Raw genomic sequence first — 26,866 nt, 5'->3', positions numbered from 1 at the left:
TTATAACACAAGATTCACACAAAATGAAGGTTTAGTGATTCCAAAGACAAGCAACAAATATGGGACAAGAACTTTAAAATATGTGGTTCCAGTTATGTTCAATTTGTTACCAAACAATCTGAGAAATGGCACTACCAAAAGTGACAAGGGCAAAATAATAGACTGGCTATTCGATCAGGAGTTTATATATTAAAAAAATAGAATATTTGTAAATATAGATATATATAAAATAGAATTTATAACTAAGTAATATTCTCATGGATGTTTATGTGTGTATATGTATGTTCATATGTATGTTTGTATGTATGTATGTGTATATATGTGTATATATGTATATGTGGATATGTATGTGTGCATGTTCGGGTACAAATATGTATGGATATGGATGAGGATGATATATAGATATAGACTTACATATAGATAAAGATATAGATATGGATGTGTTAATAAATAATGTTTTTAATAAAATGCTTTGTGCCTATTAAATATGTACACACTTCTGTTTAAAATTTTTGTACTCCGGTTCTGTATTTATTTATTTTTTATCTTAAAATTGCGTTTTCATTCACTTATTTTTTGCTTTTTTTTTACATCTTCTAAATATTTTTTTGAAAGCATAAATTACATGTACTTTTTTTCGTTCCCTATATATAAGTTAGTAGTAATTATTATTATAAAACCATGTAGGACTATCATATGATTAATTGTAAAGGATCTTTACCGACAAGCCATATTCATTGGCTTGGTGAGTCCTGTAAAAAAAATAATAATTTAAAAAATGTTTTAAAATAACTAAAATGTAATATTGTATGTAAATAATAAATAAACAAATTCCTAGCCGTAGCTCCATAATTGGTCAGAAATTAAAATAATAAAAGTCTTGCAAAAAAGTGTTTATATTTTTATTGTGTAACGAATAACCACAAAGTTCGCGCTTCAAATACTAATTTACAAAATTATTCGGTTTATACAAAAACCATACTTTATACTAATCATATTATAATTTTGCATGGGATTATTTGATAAAATTGTTGATCCGTGTTAAATTTCGCGGAGAAATAAAAGATGCGTTGCGCGGAAATTAAAATGCAGAAATAACAGTATGCGGCCAAACAAACTTTAACGGACAAAAATTCTACCTTTAGGAAGACAGGAAAGGGAATAAGGAACAGGAATCTGGATGATATCTCCAAGTCCTGGCTTCTGAGTAGTTTTTCACTTTTTGATGAACACGGCATTTTCACTATAGTTATTTGCGAAATATAAAGATGAATCTGGCGGCGCGAAGGTCAGATGATGTAAAAATGTTCAGATGCAAACAGATGATTATAGGACGAGCAGATGCGGGCAGATAAAATTATGAACATGCGCTAGTTGACAGAAATTATCAAGAAGAGAAAAAATGTGTGATTGTTGATTTTGGTTGCTATGGATATGGAAAATTGTTCCCATAGCAACCGAAGTTACCCATGGCCATGGAGACGAGGAGAATAACAAATATTGAAATTTGGGAGATCACAGGATGAGTAGAATAGGTGGACCTTCATCCACTGGCGGTCCATCCAGCCACAAATCACTCAATCCCATCAACCACTCGCGCAACCACAAACTAACTATAAATAAAAGTTACAGCTACCGTGCATTCACGGAGACTGAACCGCTGTGCACGTGCAAACCACGAGCCCACAGCGTGATATCGAATGGTTGGCCCATTTCACACCACGGAAAAAATCTACACGGCATGATGAAAAACAATACGGTGGATCGATATTTATTGTTTTACAATTATTTATTTATTTAATGCGTGGCAAACGCAATAACCAGTACACCAATGGAAGACAAATCTCTAGTCGATTTTCTTTAGCAGGATTTTTACCTGAGAGTACTCGCTAAATTTATTTATCATGCAAATCTCTTTAGGTTTTACTACATTATTTGAATAGGTTTGTGGTCGGGAGTCAATTACAACTAGTTAAAAATGGTCACCGAAATTTAAATATTTGAGTAAATTATTAGAACGCTTATATATATTTTTTTAATTAAAAAAATACTGAGTTAACCGAGGTGTTTTCATTTATATTTTTATTAAAGTAATCAACAATGAAGTTTAATAAAAAAACGAAAAACATTCATTTTATCAATTTTAAAGGTACTAACGAATCTAATAAATGCAAATAAAAACATTTCAACAAATGAATTGAAGGAATAAATATGCTCAAATATGGGCAGAATGGCGCATGTTGCACAGATCCCTAAAGTGGCCACTTAAACCAGTCAAAGACATATTTTACTCAAAATCCCTTATTGTTAATCCATACTCGGGCAAATACACTCAATTTTCATAGTTTCAAAACTGTTCAATGCATTTCATATGGACAGTATGATAGATATTAATTATTTAAATATATTTCAATTTAGATTTTTGTTGATATTATGGATAAAAAACGGATTGAAATACCTTTTTTTTTTAATGAATAGAATATACTTGTAATATCACCACTCATTTTTCAAACTTATTGATATCTATTGTATTCTTCCAGTAGCCTTTTAAAAAAAAAAAATATGTGTACCCATGAGCAGGACACGCTTTTGTAGGATTTTTTTTGTGTAAGTGTTTAAGGTTTTTTTTGTATTTGTAACTAATGTTTATCTATTTCAAATGCAAAAAAGAAATTAAAATTAATAAAAAATATTAAAAGCTAGTCAACGAAAGGTCATAAGCCCTATAATATGCCTAGACGTCAATATTACTGTCTCAAAAAAAGTTCTTAATCTCTCAAAATATTTATTTTTCAAATCAATATTTATTTTTCAATTGTTTGGGTTCTAAGGGGTTAAGTGAGTTTTGACATAATTGAGGTCTCAGAGTAAACTCAACACGAAGAAGACAAATTTATTTAAGAACACCTCAAGCATTTTTAATACGCGTTCGTACTTATATTTTTAATACAATTTTTTTTTTAAATGTCTTATTTTATTTTAAAAAGTGCTTATTTTTTACTGGTTTAACTATAAAACGGCATAAGTTTAACTATACAGGAAATCCGTAAAAAATCTAGAAGTACAAATGGATGAACATCTCTGCTGGCGAGCTCAATGAATTAAGCCGCAAAATATTTTTCAGTCTACACTCACTTAGAAGGTTGCAAAAAGTCTTACCCATTAATACTAAACGTACCCTTGTACAAGCATTACTACTACCCATTCGAGATTAAGCTGATGTTTCCACGACTGATTTAAGCTGTGAGCAACTCGATAAACTTGAACGACTTCAGAGTGCATGCATAAGGTACATTTTTGGTCTTAGAAAATATGACCACATTTCTGATTATCGTAGGCAACTGAAATGGCTCAAAATTAGACAGCGGAGAGACTATCACTCCCTCTAACTTCTGTTCAATGTACTTCATGGTCCTAACGCTCCTATATACCTGCTTAAAAAGTTTCAACGCTTATCAGCTCCTGGTTTACCTCTTTGTTCTAATTCTCAAGGCACTATCTTAATACCCATCCCCAATTCCTCTTTTTTCTCTAACTCATATAGTGTCCATCCGGCTCGACTGTGGAATCATCTCCCATCCACCATCAAAGATGTTACTACAGTATCTCTGTTTAAATCACGTCTGAAGAAACATCTCCTTTCTCTTCCTTAATCTCCCCTCCTTTCCTCTTTTCTCTTTTTTCCTTTTACCCATTAGTAATAGTATTAATTTAAGGTAATTTATAAACAAATACGTTTAATACTATTTTTATATATTTTTAGCATTTTAATATTTATTTTCTGTTGAATATGTTCTGTAACTAGAATAATAAAAATAAAACCATTATTTTATTGGTTGGTTGGAAGAAATTGCCATTTGGCAATAAACATAATATACTTAGTCTTGAGGATCGTCGTTTGTTATTAGATATGGGGATTTTACATGACATTCTTAATGGACATCTTGATAGTCCTGTTCTGGTTTCTGAGTTGGCCCTTAACGTACCTGGCTACCGCACCCGTCACACGAATCTATCTCTTTTCCATGTACCCACAGTTCGCACCAACTATGCACAGAACTCTCCTCTGATTCGCTTGACGCGTAATCATAATTTATTTTTCAATAACATAGACATATTTAACTGCAGTAAACTCACTTTTAAAACCAAAATTATAAAACTATTATTTGAAAAAAAATTATGTTTCGTTATAAAAAAAATATATATATATTTTTACATTATAATTTTAAATTGTTTCTATTCACTCATATCAAATACACACTTACCCTGTCCTTAAACCTACCCTCACACCCATATACAATCACACACATATTCACATACCTACCAAAACCACACTCCACTTTTTTACACACGCATCCTCATACAAAAAAAAACTCGCACACATGCACTTCTAAGAATTATATCTAACGGAACTGGATTTTTAAAATTTTATTTATGTGGAAAACTGATTTGGCTTTATTTTATGTTTTTTTTATAATTTTGTGTATATTTTTTTGTATTGCTGTTGTTTTTCTTAATAAACAAAATTAAAATTAAAACCCGTCAATGTACAAATAACATTATGTACAAAAAGTTAAATAAATAAAATAAAAATACAAATCTGTACCCAAAGTTTTTGGATTTTGGCTGAAAATTTTGTTTGGGTCAGTCACTACAAACTAGAGCAGAGGTCGGCAAACTGCGGCTCTTAAGCCACTTGACCGCGGCAGATGGAAGAGTTGAGGAAATGTGGATGTTCAAACATGGGCAGAATAGTGAATGTTACAAATGGTCACAAAAGCCCTGTAAATGCATAGACTTCCATATTCCCTTCTAAAAATGTTTTCTTTCTCTGTTGAAATAAATTTAAATATGAATAACTCCCTAGGGAGGAAATCCAGCCAGTCTGTAAGCATTTGGACATACTCAAACATTGTTGAAAATCTTAATTGTTTAACTGCTAATCGTTGGCTTTTTTGACTAATGCGTTTGCCGACCACTGAATTAGAGCAATTTAATTCTGCCCATTTGACCAAATTTCCTTTTTTATTTGAGATTTTTTTGATTCTGTCCAAAACAGGCTGGAGTTACGATGGTTTTGCATATTTGACCCTGATATTTGAGAAATGGTGTTTTTATTTTATTTTTATTTATTATTTACATACAATATTACAATTTAGTTATTTTAAGACATTTTTTAATTTTTTTTTAATTTTTTACAGGACTCACCAAGCCAATGAATATGACTTGTCGGTAAAGAACCTTTACAATTAATCATATGATAGTTCTACATGGTTTTATAATAATAATTACTACTAACTTAGATATAGGGAGCGAAAAAAAAGTACACGTAATTGATGCTTGCAAAAAAAATATTTAGAAGATGTAAAAAAAAAGCAAAAAATAAGTGAATGATCACGCAATTTTAAGATAAAAAATAAATAAATACAGAACCGGAGTACAAAATTTTTAAACAGAAGTGTGTACATATTTAATAGGCACAAAGCATTTTATTAAAAACATTATTTATTAACATATCCATATCTATATCTATATCTATATGTAAGTCTATATCATCCTCCTCTATATCCATACATATTTATACCAAGTTTAAAGTTGTAAAACATTATTATAATAATATTGTCACTTACCAGTTATATAAGTTTGGAAATATGATCACAGATTACTCACCTGTAATAAAAGAAACAATATGACAATTAAAACAATTAAAAAATTTTAAACATGTTTTCCATACTGTCGTAATAGTGTCGTACAGAATAGGGGAAAATTACGTTTTTTATCTCTGTGAAATACTGTGTATTAAGAAATTGTTTTACAACTTATTATTAGCATAAAAAATATTTTTTAATTTATTACATAATTTTTATTCCTCGCGAAAACGGTCCATTGCATTGGCCACGCCACTAATACGTCACGATTCGTAAAAATTTTGAACCTTATTTGTGACCGTTTAAATTTAAATAGAAGATTTATTTGTTTGTTTTATAGAAACATGCAGTCAACAATGATTAAATAAAATAAAAAATATATTTTTCCAGACAGACCAGCGAAGTTTCTCAATAAAAATCATAAGTATGAAATTATTATTATTTTTTTTATTTTTTTAAACCTTGTCAGCAGGTGGGATAGAGGAAATATGGAAGGAGGTAATGAAAAATACACCACAACACCCAGACCAATAGAGAAAAAAATCTTTCTTGGATTTTTTACTTGCAACTGGCGGGAATCGAACCCGCGAGGCCAGTTTTGGCCGTCTAACCAGCTACGCCACGACGCCTGTTAATTTAATGAATCGGGTGTGATCAGAGGTTCGAGGTTCGAACACCACTCTACCCCAACTTGATTCCCATTTTCTAATTGTGAGCTATTTACAACTCGTTGAAAATGCCCCCAAAATCTTAATATTTGGGTTAAAAATATTAACGCAAATATGTCCACTTAAAAAAATATATATGGTACTACAAAAGTGCGTGTTTGTGTGTATTTGTATGAAAGTAAGTGTAGAGGTGTGGCAGTAAGAGTTCAGGTGTGTGTAAGTGTGAGAATTATTAAAAAACAAATGGGAGAGTATCGCAGCCAGATAGAATTAGACGTAATTAATTAAGATGGTCACGAATCTTGGCGTCACAATTATCAAGGCCAAACCAGTAGCATTTTTGTAGGGACATGTTTTTTAATAATTTCTTTTTTAAAGTTACGTATGACAAAAAGTCTCCACAATATCTCGGTGGATTTCTATGGAGTATCTTCTTCTTCTTTTTCATATCCGCTCCTTAGTGGAGCATGTGGACATCACCATTGGCCTCCTGGAGACCCTATCGCCAGCCAACACTCTCGCTTCTTTCCATGTCAATCCAGCGCCTCTTAATTCCGCCGAATAAAGTCTAAAGATCGTCATCGACGGCCTTCCAGGACGGCGTGATCCCGCAGGTTTAAAGAAAAGGTAACTAGGGTTTAGGTTCTCCTGAGGCATGCGCAGCACGTGTCCAAGCCAGGTCCACCGCCGCATCCTCAAGACGCTCGTTATAGGAGGCTGCTGCGTCCGTTCTCGGACTTCAATGTTAGTTATAAAATCAAACCAACTTATACCTAATATTCTTCTCAAGCACTAACTCTCAAAACTCAAAAGTTTGGTGTTTTGAAAGGAGTTTGGAGTTTGCTATCTGAAAACTATTGAGAGCTAAGCCTTAAGACAAGTACCTCTTGGAAATTGAAGCCGTTTATAAACTGAGCTGCCGAGGTTCTAAAAAAGTGTACATTGGTCAAACAGGACGAACCGCAAAGAAAATAATCGACGAACATAAAGGAGCGTGTAAACTTGGGCACCCTGAGAAATCTTTAATAGCACGCGTTATAGACATAGAACAGCTTTTCGCCTTCGAACCAAAGATTTTTGATAAATCTAGAAATTAAAGTGCCCGAACAACATAAACAAAGACGACAGGCTGAAATTAGACTCAACATGATTCCCGCCACTACACACTACAAAAATGACATGAAATGTGCTTAATTCCGACTTTGACACGGTAAAAATTATTAATACATAATCGCATATTTTTTTCTACAAAACACACACAGTTTACTTTTTTTTTATTAAATTTTTATTCGTTCTAAAAAAATATTTTAATGTGCCAATATGTCTTCTTGCTCATACTGATCATCGTGGTTTCGGATGTGACAGGGTTTTAAAGAACACCCTGTATACATAATCGTATCTCTTAAATTCTATAACATATAAAAACTCTTATTACTATGGGAAAAAAAAGAAAATATGTACATTGAAAATATAAAAAATTATTTAAAATTGACCAAATAAAAAACAAAAACAAATCGATATAAAAAAACACGTTCTAAAAGCCAGATTCTCAGCAGACGTCCTTCTCTTGAGCCAGATAAGTTTTTTTTTATTTTGCCTTCTGCAATAAACATATATTTGCTTAAGTAGATTTCAGTTTATATACTAATTGTAATGTAATTAACCCAAAGAAAGAAATAAAAAACCTGAAACCTACAATTTAAAATGTTTTTGAAACTCAAAAGTTGTTATTTTCTTGACGTTTGATACCGAAGACCCATAAATTAATGTAATATTCTCGGTCGGCGTTGCGCAGTACCCAAATGCTCTCCGTCTTGGCGTGGCCAGCCAAGCCTGACTCCACGCTTCCATGCGTCCATAGTCTCGTCTGCATGACTGTACTCATTATCGGAGCCATATTCTTTCGTCTGACTTGTTTCAGCGGCCATTATATTCCACCTCCCCTGACCACGAAGCGAGAAGGTCTTAGGCCAATAAAGCAAGGATGAACTATGAAGAATTTATGAAGAAATTCAAAAACCTGAACCGCTCGCGTGAACCCTCCCAAATCTGCATAGAGTTTGTATTCCTTGATAATATTTTTGCTGACTTTTCTCTATGCGCAGCTGACAACACCAAAACAAGGGCAAGCGTACGTCACGTTGCACATATTTATTTATTTATTATACTTTTACACTGTTCGTATTCTTTTTTTTATACAGAATAATGTTCCCTCACTGGGGTGTCCCGTGCCGAGGGAAACATTTTACAAAATGTGAAACATGCCTAAAATTAGCTATTTAACAAAGTTAACATAATAATAACAATAAAAAAACGTAATTAATCTAATTAACCTAATTATCATTAACATAATAAACAATAAAAAACTAAAATAATCATAAAAACATAACCAATTTATACACACATTTAGAACAAATTTCATAAACAGTACACACATTTTACCTATTTGGCTTGATCCACTCATCGATCCGTGCGCAAACCACCTCCACTATCCATTTCTTAATTGCAATTTTATATTGTGAGAACTAATTGTCCCAATGGATAATGGAAGTAGATTGTACACTTTAACTGAGTAGTAGGCCAATCCTCTTTGACCGAAGGTTATATTTATTTTTTTATTTTTTTGCAGCATCGGGGTGGAGTATCTAGTAACACTTGTATTTGTAACGGAAGGTAGAGAATAATGTTTACGGGCGAATAGTAAAAATATTTACGCACTAAAATGACATAGCTTCAGTATGACGTCATAGTTAAAGATAAAATTCTCCCGACCGACAGCAAAGTTATACTACCGATCCCCTCACCATCAAGTTTTGATGTAAGTACATTGATTTATACAGACGGGTCTAGGACCCCTCGATACGTTTATCTACGCATTAAAAGTGACTAAAATTTTGTTCCACCGAGCTATTTTTCCTTTAATTGTGATTTAAAAAAAAATTTATTCGTTCTGAGATTGGCACTTTTTTTCTTAAAAGCCTACTAAAAATGTGAGAGAGAAATAAGTAAATTTTGAATTCGAATTAAATTCCGACATAACTGTTAGTGGTAAACCGAACGCCTAGATGCAAAAAATAATGTCACTAGGTTCTGTTCTATTGACGTATAAGAGTATCTAGGCGTTAGAAAGTTACCACTGTAAAAAATAAATTTAGTTCTTATATTTTTCCCATCTGTTTTACTATCTTTCTGAGAGAACGTATCGAGAGTCGGCCTTGTAATCGCTCAGTGCTACCTCAGTAGATAAATGCAGACGATCGTTAAGCAGATCGTTTTGGCAATGGTTATAAGTCATACAAAAGCATATTCAAGCGAGCTTTTTTTGCCTGAATTGGGATTTATTGGAGTTTATAATCTTTCTATCACTTTCTATCACAGAAGCCTATTTAAAATATAAATGAGAACTATTGTAAATGTTTATGAAGTAAGGAACGCGGACTAATTTTTGCGGTCATTCATTGGTTTGTTCGACCATATGATGTCGAGGTGCCAAGTATTAGTAACATACCGAGGTAGATACAGATAGTACAGAAGTAAAGTATATCGTCTCAATACATACAGATGAAGATAGCGTTAATAATTGAGGCCCAGGGCTCTATAATAGCTGCGGGTGGATAGTTACCTTCCTTGTACCAAAATTTTCTAGATACGCTGCGACTGAATTTAAATTCAAATTATTTATTCACAAAGTAACATAACAAATAACAAAGGATTTAAGACGTTAAATTGGAACTTTATATCAAACCAAGAACCCTCGAGCAATGGTTCGACATTATTAAGGTATAATACTCTCTAATAGCAAGAGTATTTGCCTCTTAAACATAGTTTCACTAATGTGAAAGATGTCGATCTCCAAAGTGATCATGTTCAGCTGCTTGACTGCTCTTCCAATCGGCATGACCAGAGGCAGGTTGGTTCTGGAAACCGGGAGGTAAAACAGTCTGTGCTGACGCTGTCGGAGATAGCCATCAGGAACATAAAAATTGATACTCTCTAAAATGGCCGAGTTATCGATGAAACCCCTTAACAGTCTGAAAAAATGGGTCAGTGTAGACCCATCCCTTCTAAGTTGCAAACTATCGGTCCCAAGCATACCCGAGAGGAACCCAGTGGGATAGAGCCACGGATAACTACCAGACTCCCTCATGTAGAGATACCTCAGAATTTGTGTCTAAACCCTCTCCAACATGAGGGAGTATCTCGCTTCGTGCGGACTCCATATCACCGATGCACTCTCCGGCCTCGAGCGAACCACCGAGTTGTACAAAATTCTGAGTGAACGGGGATTCTCAAAAACCCTTCCAGTTCGGAGAATAAAACCCAACATCTTTAGTGCGAGGTCAAATTTTCTCTCGATGTGAGCATGAAAAGTCAATCTGCTTTCATAGATTACCCCAAGATCCTTAATTGTTGAAACACGGATGAGTTGGATGAGTTGGATGAGTCGGAAGAGCCAGTCCAGAGCCCTATGCATCGCCGGGTGCGGATAGGAAAATTATGATGATGACGAATTGTTCGCAGAAGAACATTGTAATTATTTTAATGATTTAAACGCAATCCGGTTAAAACTATTTAAAAGAAAACATATTCTTGATGACTGGTAATTATTATGGCGCTATTTTCTTAGGAAACCAACGGAGCATAGCATGACTCAGATTTCAAAATAATATTATGATTGATATAAAACTGTTTGTCTGCAAGATTATTGTTAATTATTCTAGTAGCTCTGGGGAATTGAAGTAAACCAAACATCTGAAAGACAGAGTTCTTGTTATAAATTTTTAACGTATGTGACGCTAAAAAACAAATGTGGCCTTAGTATTCTTAGTAAGCCATCGCCATTTTCGAGATTTTTGAGTCATATGATTGCTAATATAGTTTGACATAATAATATTTCGTTTAACACTTTGTATCCCGGAGTATATAACCATGCGTTGTGTCCCGTCTAAAAAAGTGGATTTTATTGACATCTAGTGACTTTACATTTTCGCTGCTAGGAAACTACGTGAAAACACGGGACCGGGACACAACTCATGGTTATTATAATCACTTGTTTACACGGCTCCGGGATACAAAACACAAAAAAAGGAGTGAGGTCCTGTACATGTGCGAACATTGCAATGCGCAATGTGGCTCTTCATAAGAGCCAATGTTGGCAAAACCATCATAAAAAAATTAGTTATTTAATTATTTCAAATAAATCTGAGAAGTTTCAATTGATTTTACCTAGCATTTTCATAGTTATGGCACTTTTAATAAACCCTTCACAAAGCATGAAATTTTACAAAAATGGACCGGGTACAGGGTAAATTCTATGTGTATTCGGCCGGAGCTCAAAGTGTTAAACACAACGATCACCTTTATTTCTGCAAATAAAATAGTTTAAAAGCAACGGAAACTTGTATTGTAATATGGATCGACGCAGACAAAAAGTCAATTTACTCTGTTACAGTCACAATGGCGATAGCCACGTTTTTTTTTAACGTACGATATTCGATTGATATATTTTTTAACCCAGATTTGAACGATGCAACGTTAACAAAAAAAGGATTACAATTATTTGTTTATAAATTTGTATAAACTATACTTTACATTTATACATATTTTCTCAAACTGAACGGTTTGGGTAGGTACGAAGAAATTGCCTTAAGGCTATATGCCCGCCCTTATATATATATTTATTGTATATGTATATAAAGTGTCAAATAATAAATAATAATAATAAATATACATATATGTAAACTTAAATATAGTTTAGTAAATTTGTATTAACTATAGTATATTTGTATAAATTAAAGTGGTTAATACAAATTTATAAACAAATAAGTGTAAAATGTCATACCACAAAGTGAAAAATGTTTTTGATAACAATAAAAAAAGGTTTGTTGATCTGCTGTTGAACTGGGTATTTTAAATTGTATAAGAGATAACCCTGGTATTTTCATGAATTTTTTAATTTTTTATTTTAACTTATAATTTTATTGTATAACCTCTATAGAGGGTGTTCATTAAACTCTGTCACATCCGAAACCACGATGATCAGTATGAGCAAGAAGACATATTGGCAAATAATTTATTTTTTTAAAACGTAAAAAATTTTTAAAAATAAAATATAAAAAAAAGCAAATGCATGTTTACTTCTGCAGGGGAGAAACGAGGAAGGGGAGGGGGGAGTCTGGTACACCACCGACCACGCGGCCACGCCCCCTTCGCTTCTCCCCTGCAGAAGTAAGCAAGCATTTGTTTTTTTTTTAAATATTTTATTTAAAAAAAAATATTTATTCTAAATAATTTTTTTTTATGCTAATATGTTTTCTTGCCCATACTGATCGATGTGGTTTCGAATGTGACAGGGTTTGCAGAACACCCTGTATGTAAAAGCCGTTTCGGTGTTTTAAAACAAATTTTATAAAATGCTTACATAATGTAAAAAAAAGATCATTTTAAATTCTAAATAAGGTTAAATATGACATTTTACAAGTCATTCTACAGGGAGAAAGGCGCATCTCTTGGCTAAAGAACTTGCGTGACTGGTTCCATTGCAGCACTCAGTCCATGTTCAGGGCAGCTACCAAAAAGCGAGAATTGCTACGAAGATGTCTAACGATAAAAATAAGAAAAATAATCAAATTTGCATTATGCGGACAAAGAGAGAATTTTCATATTTTCAATCGGCAAATCGAAGCTTTCTTTTATTTTATTTATCAATCTTAGCACCGTTACATGCATATATGTACTCGTATATATTTATTTATTTATTTATTTATTTATTTATTTATTTATTTATTTATTTATTTATTTATTTATTTATTTATTTATTTATTTATTTATTTATTTATTTATTTATTTATTTATTTATTTATTTATTTATTTATTTATTTATTTATTTATTTATTTATTTATTTATTAACGGACATTGTCCATGTATACAATTTATAAGGTTTAAATATTACAATAAAAGAGTAGTTTAAAACATTTAAAGAAAAAAGAAAGAAGCATTGACAAACATAAGGGACATCGAGACAAGATCTGGACTATTTATTTAGTGCTCGTTTAAATCGTTTTAAACTTAAACCAAAAAAGTCCAGATCCTGTCTTGAGTTAACAAAACGACAAAGGCGGGTCATTGGAGAATTTAGGCCATAGTTTGTTCTATGCTGATCGATGAACAGTACTTCATTGTTTCTCAATCTACGAGTCGGAATATTGAATTTTACTTGTCCCAGTAATGATGGAACATCGATTATACCATTTAGTATGCCGAACATATATATGGAGTCAATATTAGTTCTACGTTTTTGTAGACTAGAAATATTTAACATTGACTCTATTTCAGCATAAGAATAATTATATCTCTCTAGTCCAAGCATCCACGCTATTTTTCGAAGCAAGCGATGTTGGACTGATTCAATGTGATTTATGCGATTGACATAGAATGGAGACCAGACCACTGAGGCATATTCAAGAAGAGGGCGAACAGTTGAGCAATAAAGATTTTTGATTGTACGGACATTAGTAAAATCAGAGGATATTCTGTTAATGAAGCCAAGTAATTTCAGTGATTTATTTACTGTATTATCTATATGCTCGTTGTATGTCAGTTTATAGTCCAAAACAACTCCTAAATCTCTGATGGACTTGACTACATACGATACGATACGATATAAATGTATACCGTACTGCAGTCGCTTACCTCCGTTAATTATGGTGTGTTGTATGTTTCTTGCAGGAACAGGAAGTCAGGAATCCTTTCCACACAATAAAGAACAAATAAAGGAAGTGATCGCATTTCCGGTAAATGAAAACATCTAACAATGTTTAAACTTCAAATTAAATGTAGCAAAGATAATCCTATTGTTCATTGTTAATTCATTGTTTAGAAAACAAACTGTATTTTGCCAACTGGATATATATTTATATTGTATTATTGCGTGTCTTCGTTTTAGTCCGTTCAGTCGTTTAGTTTTAGTCCCGACACTTATGTATGGAAGTGAAACATGGAACTGGCAGAGGAAGGATGAAAGCCGAGTGATCGCGGTTGAAATGCGATCTCTTAAACGATTGAGTGGGAAATCAATATATGACAGGGTTACGAATGATGAAATCAGGCGAGAATGTAAATCTGAGTCAAGTATAATTGATAAGATTAAGAACTCTGAGATGGTTTGGTCACGTAGAACGGATGGACGACGAAAGAATGGTAAAACGAGTATATATGGCAAAAATGAACGGTAACGTGAGACGAGGACGACCAAGGAAGACGGAGCATGATCAGATAAACCAAAATCTTAAGTCTGGTCATGTCAAAAGCAGGCGGAACCGAATGACACGTATGACAAGATGTATGAATGTGGAGTAAGCTCGGAATGTTTGTCCATTCTCTCTGCCTACCCCTACGGGGAAATGGCGTGATGGTAGTTGTAGTAGTAGTAGTAGCGTGTCCTCAATGTAACAGTTTTTTTTTCAAATATAAAAACAATATTCGCATTTAGATTGTATAGTTATGATTCTTTTTGCTTGTTGAGTTCATTCTCTTATGTATACTTTTTCCAATTAACGGTGTCTTTTATACCCACGGGGCCTTACTTATAAATCGGGTATCAAGTTGAGCTTGAGAATAGTGGTAGAATAATGATGGTATAGCAAAAAGTATTACTTATAAACCTGAAGATCTATGCGACATCCCATCGGTAATAAAGAACTCACACGAGAGGTAGAATCATACATGGTCAATATAGTGCAGGCAATTGGTAAAATAAACCAAAGTAGGGAACAAAATGCCGAACACTCCTCTAGTGGAACGGCAGGCCTGTTGACTGCTGCCAACAGGCCGGTTTCTCCTGAAGAGTTTTGAGTGGTTTCCTCTCCACATGAGCAAATGCTGAGAAGTTCCTGATTGGCCCACATTAGTATATCCCTCCTGATCCCAACAGTTTAGATAAATTAAAAGAAAATTTAATTGCAGAAAAATCCACTTTTGAAATATAAACCTTGTTTATTTAGGCGGCCTCCGTGGTGTACTCACACACGGAAGGTTCCGGGTTCGATTCCCGGAGAGAACACAAAAATTAAATGTGATTTTTCTCAAGCCTGAGTGTTATGTGATATAATTCACCACTGTAATTGGGCCTCCTGGCCTGTTGTGGTGCAAAAAAAAATATATAAGCAAGGTAAATAATAATGCAACTACCATATAAAAAAAATAATTACTTATAAAAGTCGCACAGAGTTAAACTCGGTTTAAATCTGGGATAACGACCATAGAAACTTATACCTGCATATTATGTGGTAAACGTTGGAATAAGCACGCGATCTGTCAAAAGTCATATTTTTCGGTAATCAATATGGATAGTTTATCTGTTTTTTTTTTCAATTTCAAGCAATTTCGAAGTCGTGCGACCTTCTAGTGCCCAAAAAGTATTTAAAAAAAGAGCCGACCCTTTTGAGGATTATTCGGAGATAGAATTTAAAATGAAATATCGTTTTCTAAAGAAAATATGAGGCATGTTATTTCTTTGGTAAGATTGATATATTTTTCTAACGGGTTTCTCCGTGTTCTCCAGTACGCCCAAAGTAGTCTCGATTTGATTTTGACGTTTGACTCGAGAAGAATGTGTAAGTGCGAACAAATATGAAAGAAAACTCGGGACGATCCTGGCGCTTCCGCACAAGGAGGCCCGACCCTGGGTGAACAGGGATAGAGGGACAGGAAGAAGAAGAAAGAGACATATTTACTTTCCCGCAAAATTCGCTTTATGGCGATTCAGCTATTTAGCCGTTTTTTCGCCGTTATCATAAAGGCTGGGTGACCCAGTCAATTCTCCGTAGGGGTTCCATTGAATTATACAAAATATGAGTTATGGTCTAGGAAGCATAATTGTTGCTTGACCCATTTCACACGATTTTTTACGACATGAACCAATTCCTCTCTCTCAACTTTTTTGTTGAAATTTTTTATAGCAATATTTCGTCGTCGTTCAGGCAAAAGGCACTAACCCTAAAAATGACAGTTTCAAGTTGAATATGCCATTTAAAGAGTAAAATTATATTCTTTAAGAGAAAAATATTACCAGGGTAATGTAAAAAAAAAGTTGCGTAAATCTTAAATATTTGACTAAATGTTATTATATTATAGTATGTAAATTAATAATAGTCTATTTTATTACATCTTATATGTTTTGATTTTCTCTTTTCTTTTCTTAAAAAAAATGTAGTTTCTGATTGTTACTTCGATTGAATTTCTTTAATTCAATCTTTATTTTTATCTTTCACTAAACTTAATCTTTATTATTACTTAAATTGATTTTGCACACTTATTTTATATAATTTATGAAAGATAGTGGAGTTCTATAATTGAGGACATATATAAAGAACGTTAGTAATGCTTACTTACAAAATGTATGTATTTTATTTATCTTTGTTGAACTTCCAAATAAATAAAAAAAATATTTAATATTTGTATATAACTACATACCGACTTTTCTATTATATATTAAAGAACATATGAGGTGTTTTGACAATAATAATTTCTCTGAATTCGCAAATCACCTAATCAATTTAAATCATGACTTTAATAAAAATACCGGAATTAAAATTTTACATACAAATAATAAACGGTCAAAAGTAAATAATATGGAAATATTTCATATTAGGAAAGCTTTAAAAAATAATGTTCCTTTGATCAATAATCAAACAAACTTTCAATATAGTCCTTTATACGATGTTTCACTGTAATAGTCACCCTATTAAACTTACCCCCTCACTCCATCCCCTCTAATAACGGCGGCCTCCGTGGTGTAGTGGTCAAGACGCTTGACTCACGCACGGAAGGTTCCGGGTTCGATTCCCGGTGAGAACACAAAAATTTAAATGTGATTTTTCTCAATCCTGGTTGTTCTGTAATGTAATTCACCACTGTAATTGGGCCTCCTGGCCTGTTGTGGTGCAAAAAATGAAATCAAATAAAAAAAAATGAAATGAAATTTTCCTTTAAATTTATTTCTCAAACAACAGAATACTTTCATAATTTAATCAGTGCATGTTTGTCCTAATCAGTGCATGTGCTTATTAAAATGCATGTCGTGCTGGTTTTATATTGTTGTGCAAAAACTATGGTGAAGGTGTGTAGTGGGTTTTGCATGTTGGTTTAATTGGTGTCTTGACAAAGAGACGGGTACGTCTCGAAGCCGGTAGACGTAGAAAAGTCGGTAAGTGGTTATATACAAATATTTAATAACATTTAGTCAAATGTTTGACCATTTGTGGTTAACGATTTAAATATTAATAATACTTACGTCTGATTTTATATTAATATATTATACCGTTTAAAACCTCAAAGTAATAATCCACTAGAGAACCCCTTTACCGGTATTTCTTTTTTGTTTTTTTATTTAATAACAAACGCTGTTGCAAAATTTGCTGTCGAGTAGGGGTGGTATTTTGAATCTTCTCTACCCCTTCGAGAGTGATTGATTTAAAGATTTTTATTTTTTTTATACAACACTTAGCTTTATATAATAACCACACTGATGATTAAATGTCAAATGGCGTATAAAGCTGCTTCAAAAACGTAAGTAAAATTAATACGGTTGGTCAATTCAAACATATTAAGTATTTTGGGTAATGCTAAAAGTCGCAATAACGTTCTAAATGAAAATCATCATAATAAAATAAAATAATATAATTAATTTTCTAATTTTGAATTAGTGGTTAAAAACAAAGTTTTTTATTTATTTTATTTTAATGAATAACCACAAAGTTAGTGCTTCAAATAGAAAATCATCATGTTTCATTTCACGTGTTCATATTTTTTGACGTTAAATCATCAGTGAGGCCAATATGAAGCAAAAAATGGTCCCATGGAAAAAATAAATATCCTTAATTAACCACGAAAGAGAAGATTCATAATTGCACTCCAGTAGCGCAATCACAAACAACTATCGATGTGCTTAAAACATGCTTAGCATTTGAGCGATCAAAATAAACAATAATGAACATGCTTAAGTTATCGCAGTCATAAGTCAACGCGTGTGTAATCTCTAAGTCAACGCTCGTGTCAGTTTGTTTTTTGTTTTCCTCGTAAATAAATACAGTTCGCTGGCGAAAAATCAGCGTTTACTATAAAAAATAAAACAATATGTTGCATTTGCAAAATAGTAAGGAGAATCTAATACAAAAAAGTGAAAATTAAATTACTATTACTATGGCGACTGCTTTTCTTGACGTTTGGCTTGCCAACCGCCGGCTAAATGCAATGAATAGCATTATACAAAATAAATAAAAATAGCAGTTTTGGAATATTTTCCATATTTACACCGGTGAAATTCAAATATGTGATTGCGCAACAGGATTGTACGTCGCGAAACGTAAATATTTTTACATTTATTATTTGATTTTTAGAACGTGGTTTTATGTTAAGATTTTTTGTGTTTTTCTTTTATATTTGGACAATTTTTTATTTTCGCTGTACATGTTTTTCTTTTTTTCCATAGTAATAAGAGTTTTTTTATGTTTATAGAATTAAAGAGATAAGATTATGTATATCCATGTATTAACTTAACTATAAGCACCTGCTGACGAACTGCATTTTATGCAGTTCGTTAGGACTTGATAATTTAAATGTTCATTTTTGTATACTTTTGATAAATATTTTTTTAAAAAAGGTGTTAACAGATGTTTCATTGTGATCGCGAATACGATTATCAACCAAGGTGATATTTTTTTATCACGTCGATAGTTATTTGTGATTGAGCTCCTGGTGATCCTGCTTACAAGGTACAAAATTATATTTATTTATTTTGTTCATTAACGCCCAAAAGGCATTTACAAAAAATAAAAATGAAATACATGCTAACATACTAAATAATAAACAAAATATACAGAAAAAAATTGTGAAATTAGTTAAAAAGGATATGATAAAAAGTTTTACAAAGTAAAAAAAAAAAAACAATAATAACAAACTTATGCAAGAAAAAACAGTAAGCATATTAACAAAAAATGCAAAGATATAAGCTTATGAAATAAATTATGTAAAGCAAACAATAAATAAAGTGTTACGGTAAGCAAGAAAGACATTTTTAAGTTAAATTAATAAACAAGCAAGCATATATTATCACGAAAAAATAAGAAATAAAAATATGTATCTATGAAATGCGTATTTGCCAAAACTACAATGCAATTTGATATAATAGTAAAAAATAAAAAACAAGTATAAGGTAATAAAAATAAACAAGAAAGTTTTTTTTTTTAAATTTATGAAATTGAATTGTCAATAATAGTTTGACGAGCAGCTACAAATAAACTTGATATTGTGGACTTATAAGATGGTAAAGAATTGGACAGAATGTCTGCAGCCGTTCCATAGGTGTTACCTTACCTATGCAGTCTCGGTATCAATGAATTGTTTTGTTGGTTGGAAGAAGTACTGGAGCAATGAAACAATAAAGTACTCCTAGTGTTGACAGCAGGTACTCTAAAATTAATCAATTCAAGTATTTTTGGTGCGTCAAAAAGAGAGTTTACAATTTTATACAGTACAATGAGATCACTAATAGTTCTTCTTTCAGAAAGTGTTGTTAGGTTAAGCAGTGTTAATAAATAGTCACAATACAATATAATAAAAACTGAAATAAACATTACTTAATTGTATTTAATGTACTATAATTAAATACATATAGAAGTAATTTGTAATTTTTTCAACAACTTTCTACAATTACATGTAAATATATTACGTCATGCAATAAACATTTTCGAAGACATTATTTGATCTCCTACTAATATCTAGGAAGTAATTATTGGAATGCAAACAAGTTGAATTAATAAAATGAACAGGATGATTGAAAGAACTAGATTTCATTTATCGATATTACGCAATCATCTGTTGCGATTACAATCTTATTTGAGTTTGTAATTGACGGTAAATTAAAAACCAAATTAGCGAATCCATCGCTAAATTCGATAGTCTTGCACATAGAATCAACTCCGTCTATCTCCTTTTACATGATCATTTTAATGTATGTTTTAAAATTTACCCGTTGAAAGATTTCATTTACTTATTGTTTATAGTAAAATATTACAACAGAGATGAAAAACATTTAAGAGAAGGTAATATAGAAGTCTAGGCATCTACAAAGCTTATGACCTGTCAATGGCTGGTTTAAGTGGCCACTTTACACACTGTGTAACATTCACCATTCTGCCCATATTTGTACATCTATATTTCTTCAATTCTTTCGTCTGTTGATGTTTGTGAAGTGAAAGAGCTGAAACCTTCATTTATGCGGGTGAGATTCATCTAATTGAATTATTTCACCTACGTACTAGGCAACGCCTGAAAATGTTATTTTTTCAATTTCTATACTTCTTCAGTTGAATCCAGCCTTTGTCTACAAAAATTTGGACAAACTCAAAATATTGTTGATAAATTCACCTGCTCCATAAAGAATAAAGTAAATAAAAGTAAATAAATATTTGCATAAAAAATTAAAGTAATCTGGAACCTGTAATTGAAGATGTTTAAAAGAAAAAAATGAATACATATTCTGCTTTTCAAACAGAAAACTTAATTCTGAAGATAAATGTTAATTTTTCATTGTAATAGGGGCCCAGATTCTCGACGTCCTAGACGTCAAATACCGACTGTTCGTCGGCAGTTTATGTCAGAACTTCAGGATAAGAACCTGACTTAGGAAGACGCAAAGGAGTTGGAAGCCGATAGAGATGCATGGAGGCTCTTTGTGGATACCATGTGCACCAACTAAGGGGCGGACATGGAATGATAATTTATTTATTTATTCAACTTTTTGTACAAAATCGGCGGGCTTATTGTCAAATGGCAATTTCTTCCAACCAACCAATAAAATAAAAGTTTCATTTTTATAATTCAAGTTACAGAACATATTCAATAGAAAAAAAGATTAAAAAGCTAAAGATATATAAAAATATAAATAAATGTAGTAAATTAAAACTATTACTCAATGGGAAAAAGGAAAAAAGAGGAAAGAGGAAAGGAGGAGAGATAAAGGAAGAGAAAGGAGATGTTTCTTCAGACGTGATTTAAACAGAGATAATGTAGTAACATCTTTGATGGTGGATGGGAGATGATTCCACCGTCGAGCCGCATGGACACTATATGAGTAAGAGAAGAAAGAGGAATTGTGGATGGGTATTAAGAGAGTGCCTTGAGAATAAGAACGAAGAGGTAAACCATGAACTGATAAGCGTTGAAATTTTTCACGCAGGCATATAGGAGCGTTAGGACTATGAAGTACATTGAACAGAAGTGAGAGGAATTTTGAGCCATTTCAGTTGCCTACGATAATCAGAAATGTGGTCATATTTCCTAACACCAAAAATGTACCTTATGCATGTATTCTGAAGTCGTTCAAGTTTATCGAGTTGCTCACAGCTTAAATCAGTCATGGAAACATCAGCGTAATCTAGAATGGGTAGTAGTAATGCTTGTACAAGGGTACATTTAGTATTAATGGGTAAGAATTTTTGCAACCTTCTAAGTGAGTGTAGACTGAAAAATATTTTGCGGCTTAATTTATTAGTATAAGATCGCCAGCAGAGATTTAATGATAATGATGATGATATCTACTTACTTTATCCACCCCATGTTCTTTTATCGTATTTTGTGGATTTTATCATTGTGTGAAATAGGCCAAAGGTTAAAATAATTTTGGAGATTGCTGATATTGTTTCTAGTACTGCTCGCTCCATTTCTTATGCGAAAGTATTTCATAAAACGAAATTTATTCATAGGAAACGAGTGTCCATTTTATGAGTACCTGATTTACTGACGCAATACGGCCAGCTTTGAATTTGATTTAATTCAATTTTATGTTATTTACGCTTCATTTACTTCACGGGTGCCATCTTCCGTGCTGTAAGCGAATTCCGCCGGTTAAATTATTTATTTAAAACATTTCCGTAAAAATGGCAGCCACGTACTAAGAAAGAGTGAGAGTGAGAGTTGAAGTACTCTCTTATGGTGGAGAGGGTTCAGAAGAAATTTCTTCAGTTTCTCTACATGAGGGAGTGCGGATATTATCCATGGCTTTATCCCACTGAGTTCCTCCAGGATATTTATTTATTTATTTATATACGGCATTTCTGCCATTAACATATATGTGGTATAAAGAGTGCTTAGAAATAAAAATATTAAAAATAAAAAAAATCGAGTATGAAATATTAATATACTCGTACTGTACACATTATTAATTACTTGAAATACATACATATTTTAAAGAAATTATACAATAACAAAATACATTAATCAATCAAATTATAACTATTCCAACCCAATCTTCTGAAGATGATTTGCTCTTTTTGATAAAAATATGTTGGTCACTTTATTTTTTAAGTTAGGCAGAGATAAACTAAATATATCAAAATGTGATGCATATTCATTCCCGGTATTCTGTAATCTAACAATAGGTGAGTTATATTGAGCTACCGTTCGAGAATTTTGACAATAAAATATTGTAGATGTTCTGCTTAATCTAGGTGGTACATATGCTTGGTTACAGCAGTTTGAAGACTAGAAGGAATGTGTATTTAACAACGCACTTCTTTCGATTGTTGCGCGGTATTATTGACAACCCTGAAATTATGCGGAGCATTAGCTTTTATGTTCCTGATAATTACCTTAGACAGCGTCAACATAGACTGTTTCACATTCCAATATTCAGGACCAACCTGCCAAAGGTTATGCCTGTTGGAAGGGCTATCACTATGTTGAACAATATCACTTTGGACATTGACATTTTTCACGTCTCTGAGGGAGTTTTTCGTTACAAGATTCTCTTACTTTTTTAACATATTATAAATATAAATAAAGTGCATCGGGCTTAACTCTTGTGTGGCTGTGATGTCTCACTAGTCGACATAGGACACAAGACGTGATATATCTCTCTTATTTAAACAATTATGAACTCGTATTTTTCATAATCTTCAAATAAACATTTTTACATAGGATTCAAAATTTGAAATTTGGATAAATATGCTGGATGTTAAAAAAAAAATTATTTATCCTAGCCACGCGAAGAATGAATTTCCGCTAATTCAACAAAACATCTGTATAAGAGTGGGCACGAAGATAGAAATCATAACAAGGAAGACAGAGACGCTGTTCTGTGGAAGATGGTGTGAAAAACAGATTCAGTCTTCAGTCGGTTGATGACAGTGATGGGGGACGCACGCGCGTAATATGAGCGGCGTATTTATGATTTTAAATTTATTTTGCTACATCAGGGCTAAATTATATGTTTATTTGCATAAATTATGGAAAAGGAATCATTAAACAGTATGTCTCCATGTTTTTTTTTAACTTTAGAATATTCCGTCTTTTACTAGTGGAAACATGATGTTACATCACCGCGCGCAAATGGATTATTTACCACAGTCTTTTAAGAGTTGAGAAAGACATCACTGACTTTGTAGAGCGTTGTCTCTGTTGCACGAGTCCGGTATCTGTATGAATGTATGAATGACAAAAACAACGCTTAACAAAGTCGATTAGGCCGGCAATCTCTTTCTTAAGCCCGATCTCCTTTATTTAATGCCGGCTACTGTGCATTGTTGGAGTGGTGTGTTGGGGAGCTTCCTATGGCGCTAATTTAAATCTTTTCTTTTAGTTGTGGATTTCTATTTTTCGCGAGCGACTACACTTTGCTTCATATATGGCCACACTGATAATCAAACGCCGAATAAATACGAACACGTGGAAACAAACGTGATGATGTTTGTTTAAGATATTGTTGTTACCTTAAGCATTACCAAAACACGTATTAGTTCCAATATGTTTCTTTTTTGGGTGATCCCGTGTGTGTTGGATTTGTTCCAACGTTTCGGCTACCATTGCAGGAGCCATCTTCAGGGTAAACTGGGTAGACATTAAAGGAGCCGGCTTTGTAGTCAATCGGTAGATAAATACAAACGATCGTTAGGCGTACCGTCTAGGTGATTTCCAAAAGTCATACAAAATTTATGTTCAAGCGAGCATTTTTTGCTTGAATAGGGATTTATTGAAGTTTATAATCGCTATGAAGTGAGCACTTTTTATTACAGAAGCCTATTTAAACTATAAATCAGAACTATTTTAAATTTTAATGACGTAAGGAACGCAGACTAATTGAATTGGGATTTATTGGAGTTTATAGTCGCTTTTTAATCGATTGTTTGCGGTCATTCCATTGGCTTGTTTTGATCATATGATGTCGATATGACAAGTAGGTAGGACATACCGAGGTAAGACACAGATGGTACAGAAGTTAAGTATACCGTCTCGATATTGACAGATGAAGATAACGTTCATAATCGAGGCACTGGACTTTTTTGGTTCAAGCTTACAACGATTTAAACTAACATTAAATAAATACTCCAGATCTTGTCTTGCTGTCCCTTATGTTTTTCAATGCTTTTTTTATTATTTTTTAATGTTCTTATATTGTTATATTTACCCCTACAAATTGTGTTAATGGACAATGTCCGTAAAAAAAATAATGTTACCTCTTGACAAGTTCTTATAAATGTACGCGTTGTTATCTGGCCCAATAAATCATTTTTAAAATATCATGTCGTCGTACCTGATTTCCTCATAAATCGTTCCAGATAAAGCAGGTTTACTGGAGTTGATTAATAAGGCGGGATTTGATTCTTGATTAGTAAGGTAAAGAATGTTGACGTAGTTTCTCGCTATACTTTCATTGGCATGCGGTATAAAAAATGAGTTCAAAATTAGTACAAAAGTGTCTAGTAAAACTGCATACATAAGAGGGTATTTTTTTTATTTTATTATATTTTATTTATTCACACTCTTTATCAAAATACAATTCCATGTTCACTTTGCCCAGCTAACAGGGGTACATACCCCGTTCCAAGCTAGGCAATTACATTTTAATATATTATAATAGTTAACAAATTAATATAGAGCACAGACAAACAAAATATAAACTTATTCGGATACACATTTTGATTCATATACATACAGATATACACATATATACACACATATATATAAATATACACATATATACACGTGTACATACACACACACGTACATACATCCATGCGCATACACATACATAGATTCATAAAAACATAGACAATTTATTTATGCGAAACTTCATGGTTGTCATCTATAAATATATTTTTTTTAAATTATTCCTTATTTTTTATATTTTATTTTTGACATCCAGTAAGGTGGTTCTCCAATCCGTGGCATGCATCAACTTTTCTGACTCCCTACGACCAATGTCACGAAAGAGCGAGGTCAACACCTTCCGTAACTTGACAACACTCCCGTCTTTCCACGATTCTGGCAAAAGGTTATGGACCTTTTTGCCTACGTTATAGTGTTGTCTCGACGCCAGAACAGTGTTGACCCCTTCACTTAGTATCAGATCCCTATTAGAGTATCTTGTATTATGGTTGTGGTTGACGCTTGGGTAAATGTCTCTCTTTATGTGTGTAACCACTACCGTTCTCAATATATACTGTTGAATAATATTCAGTACTCTGAATTCTTTGAAGAGCAAGTCACTTGGATAACGAAATGTTTTTTTTTAAATGACTCGGATCAAAGATTTCTGTGCAATTATAATAGGTTCAAGGGCGGTTTTTGTGCAAGCTCCCAACCAATTAGACCGTAAGTCAACACAGAATTTGCCAGTGCATGGTATAGGTGTTTTTACTTAAAAAGTATGTTTACATTTCATTCACTTCACTGAAGAAATTTAGAGGTTAATTAAATGTTTTCGAAATTCTAGTACAGGGTGTCCAGTGGAAAATTTCATATTTATTTGTTTATTTCGACGGCTTACGCCTTTGACAAAGTATATAATAATATTGAAAAACAATTATAATCAAACAAAACACCTGTACACAGTATAGACAATATAGAATGAGAAAACTTAAATATGTATTTATTAGATTAAGAAATATATTAACCATCGAAAAATTAAAATCAATTTACTTTGCATTCGCCCAATCCATATTACAGGACGGAATAATCGGATGGGGTGGTGCTTTTAAAACAAATATTTTACCGGTTGAAAAAATACAAAAATTAATTATAAAAGTTATTTTGAAAAAACCGTCTGCTTTTCCCACTGTTCAATTATTTAAAAAAAAAAAAAGGTTTTAGATATAAAATTGCTATATAAAAAGAAAAATTTGCTTGAAATACATAAAGATAAAATAAATAGTAGTATTTCTAGGTCTCAAAACGTAAGTACGCGACCTAGAACAGGTGGTAATATCTTAATTCCTAAATTAAAAACAACTACTGCACAACATCATTATACTTACAGAGGAATATTTTTCTTTAATGAAATGAACAAAGATAATAAAAAGTACAGTCAGGAATACAATATATTTAAGAAAGAAGTAAAAAATTACATCTTTAATTCTTCTTTATGTAACAATAATTGAAAACATCGTTTATATCTTTTTTGTAATTTATTTATTTTATTTAAAAAATATTATTGATTAAAATAAAATAATCTATTGTAAGACGTCACTCCCCATTATGTACACAAGAATTGT

The 26,866-nt window shown here is 32.4% G+C and overlaps 1 protein-coding gene and 1 long non-coding RNA gene across 2 annotated transcripts in view; one reads left to right on the top strand and one right to left on the bottom strand.

The window, feature by feature from the left end:
• The window catches only part of Rhp (GTP-Rho-binding protein rhophilin), a 292,710-nt gene that overhangs the window by 137,451 nt on the left and 128,393 nt on the right, over positions 1-26,866 (bottom strand). The gene's annotated exons all lie outside the window — the stretch shown is intronic.
• LOC148273505 (uncharacterized) lies at positions 6,090-8,661 on the top strand. The gene is made up of 2 exons (XR_015824561.1): positions 6,090-7,526; positions 7,579-8,661. It is a non-coding gene; the product is annotated as an uncharacterized LOC148273505 (long non-coding RNA).

This window comes from Micrasema longulum, unplaced genomic scaffold (assembly GCF_059751315.1).
Source record: "Micrasema longulum isolate JH-2025_06_02 unplaced genomic scaffold, ASM5975131v1 h1tg001930l, whole genome shotgun sequence".
NCBI classification, from domain to species: Eukaryota; Metazoa; Arthropoda; class Insecta; order Trichoptera; family Brachycentridae; genus Micrasema; species Micrasema longulum.
Note: the sequence above shows the minus strand (reverse complement) of the source record. Positions and strands in the feature narration are given on the sequence as shown.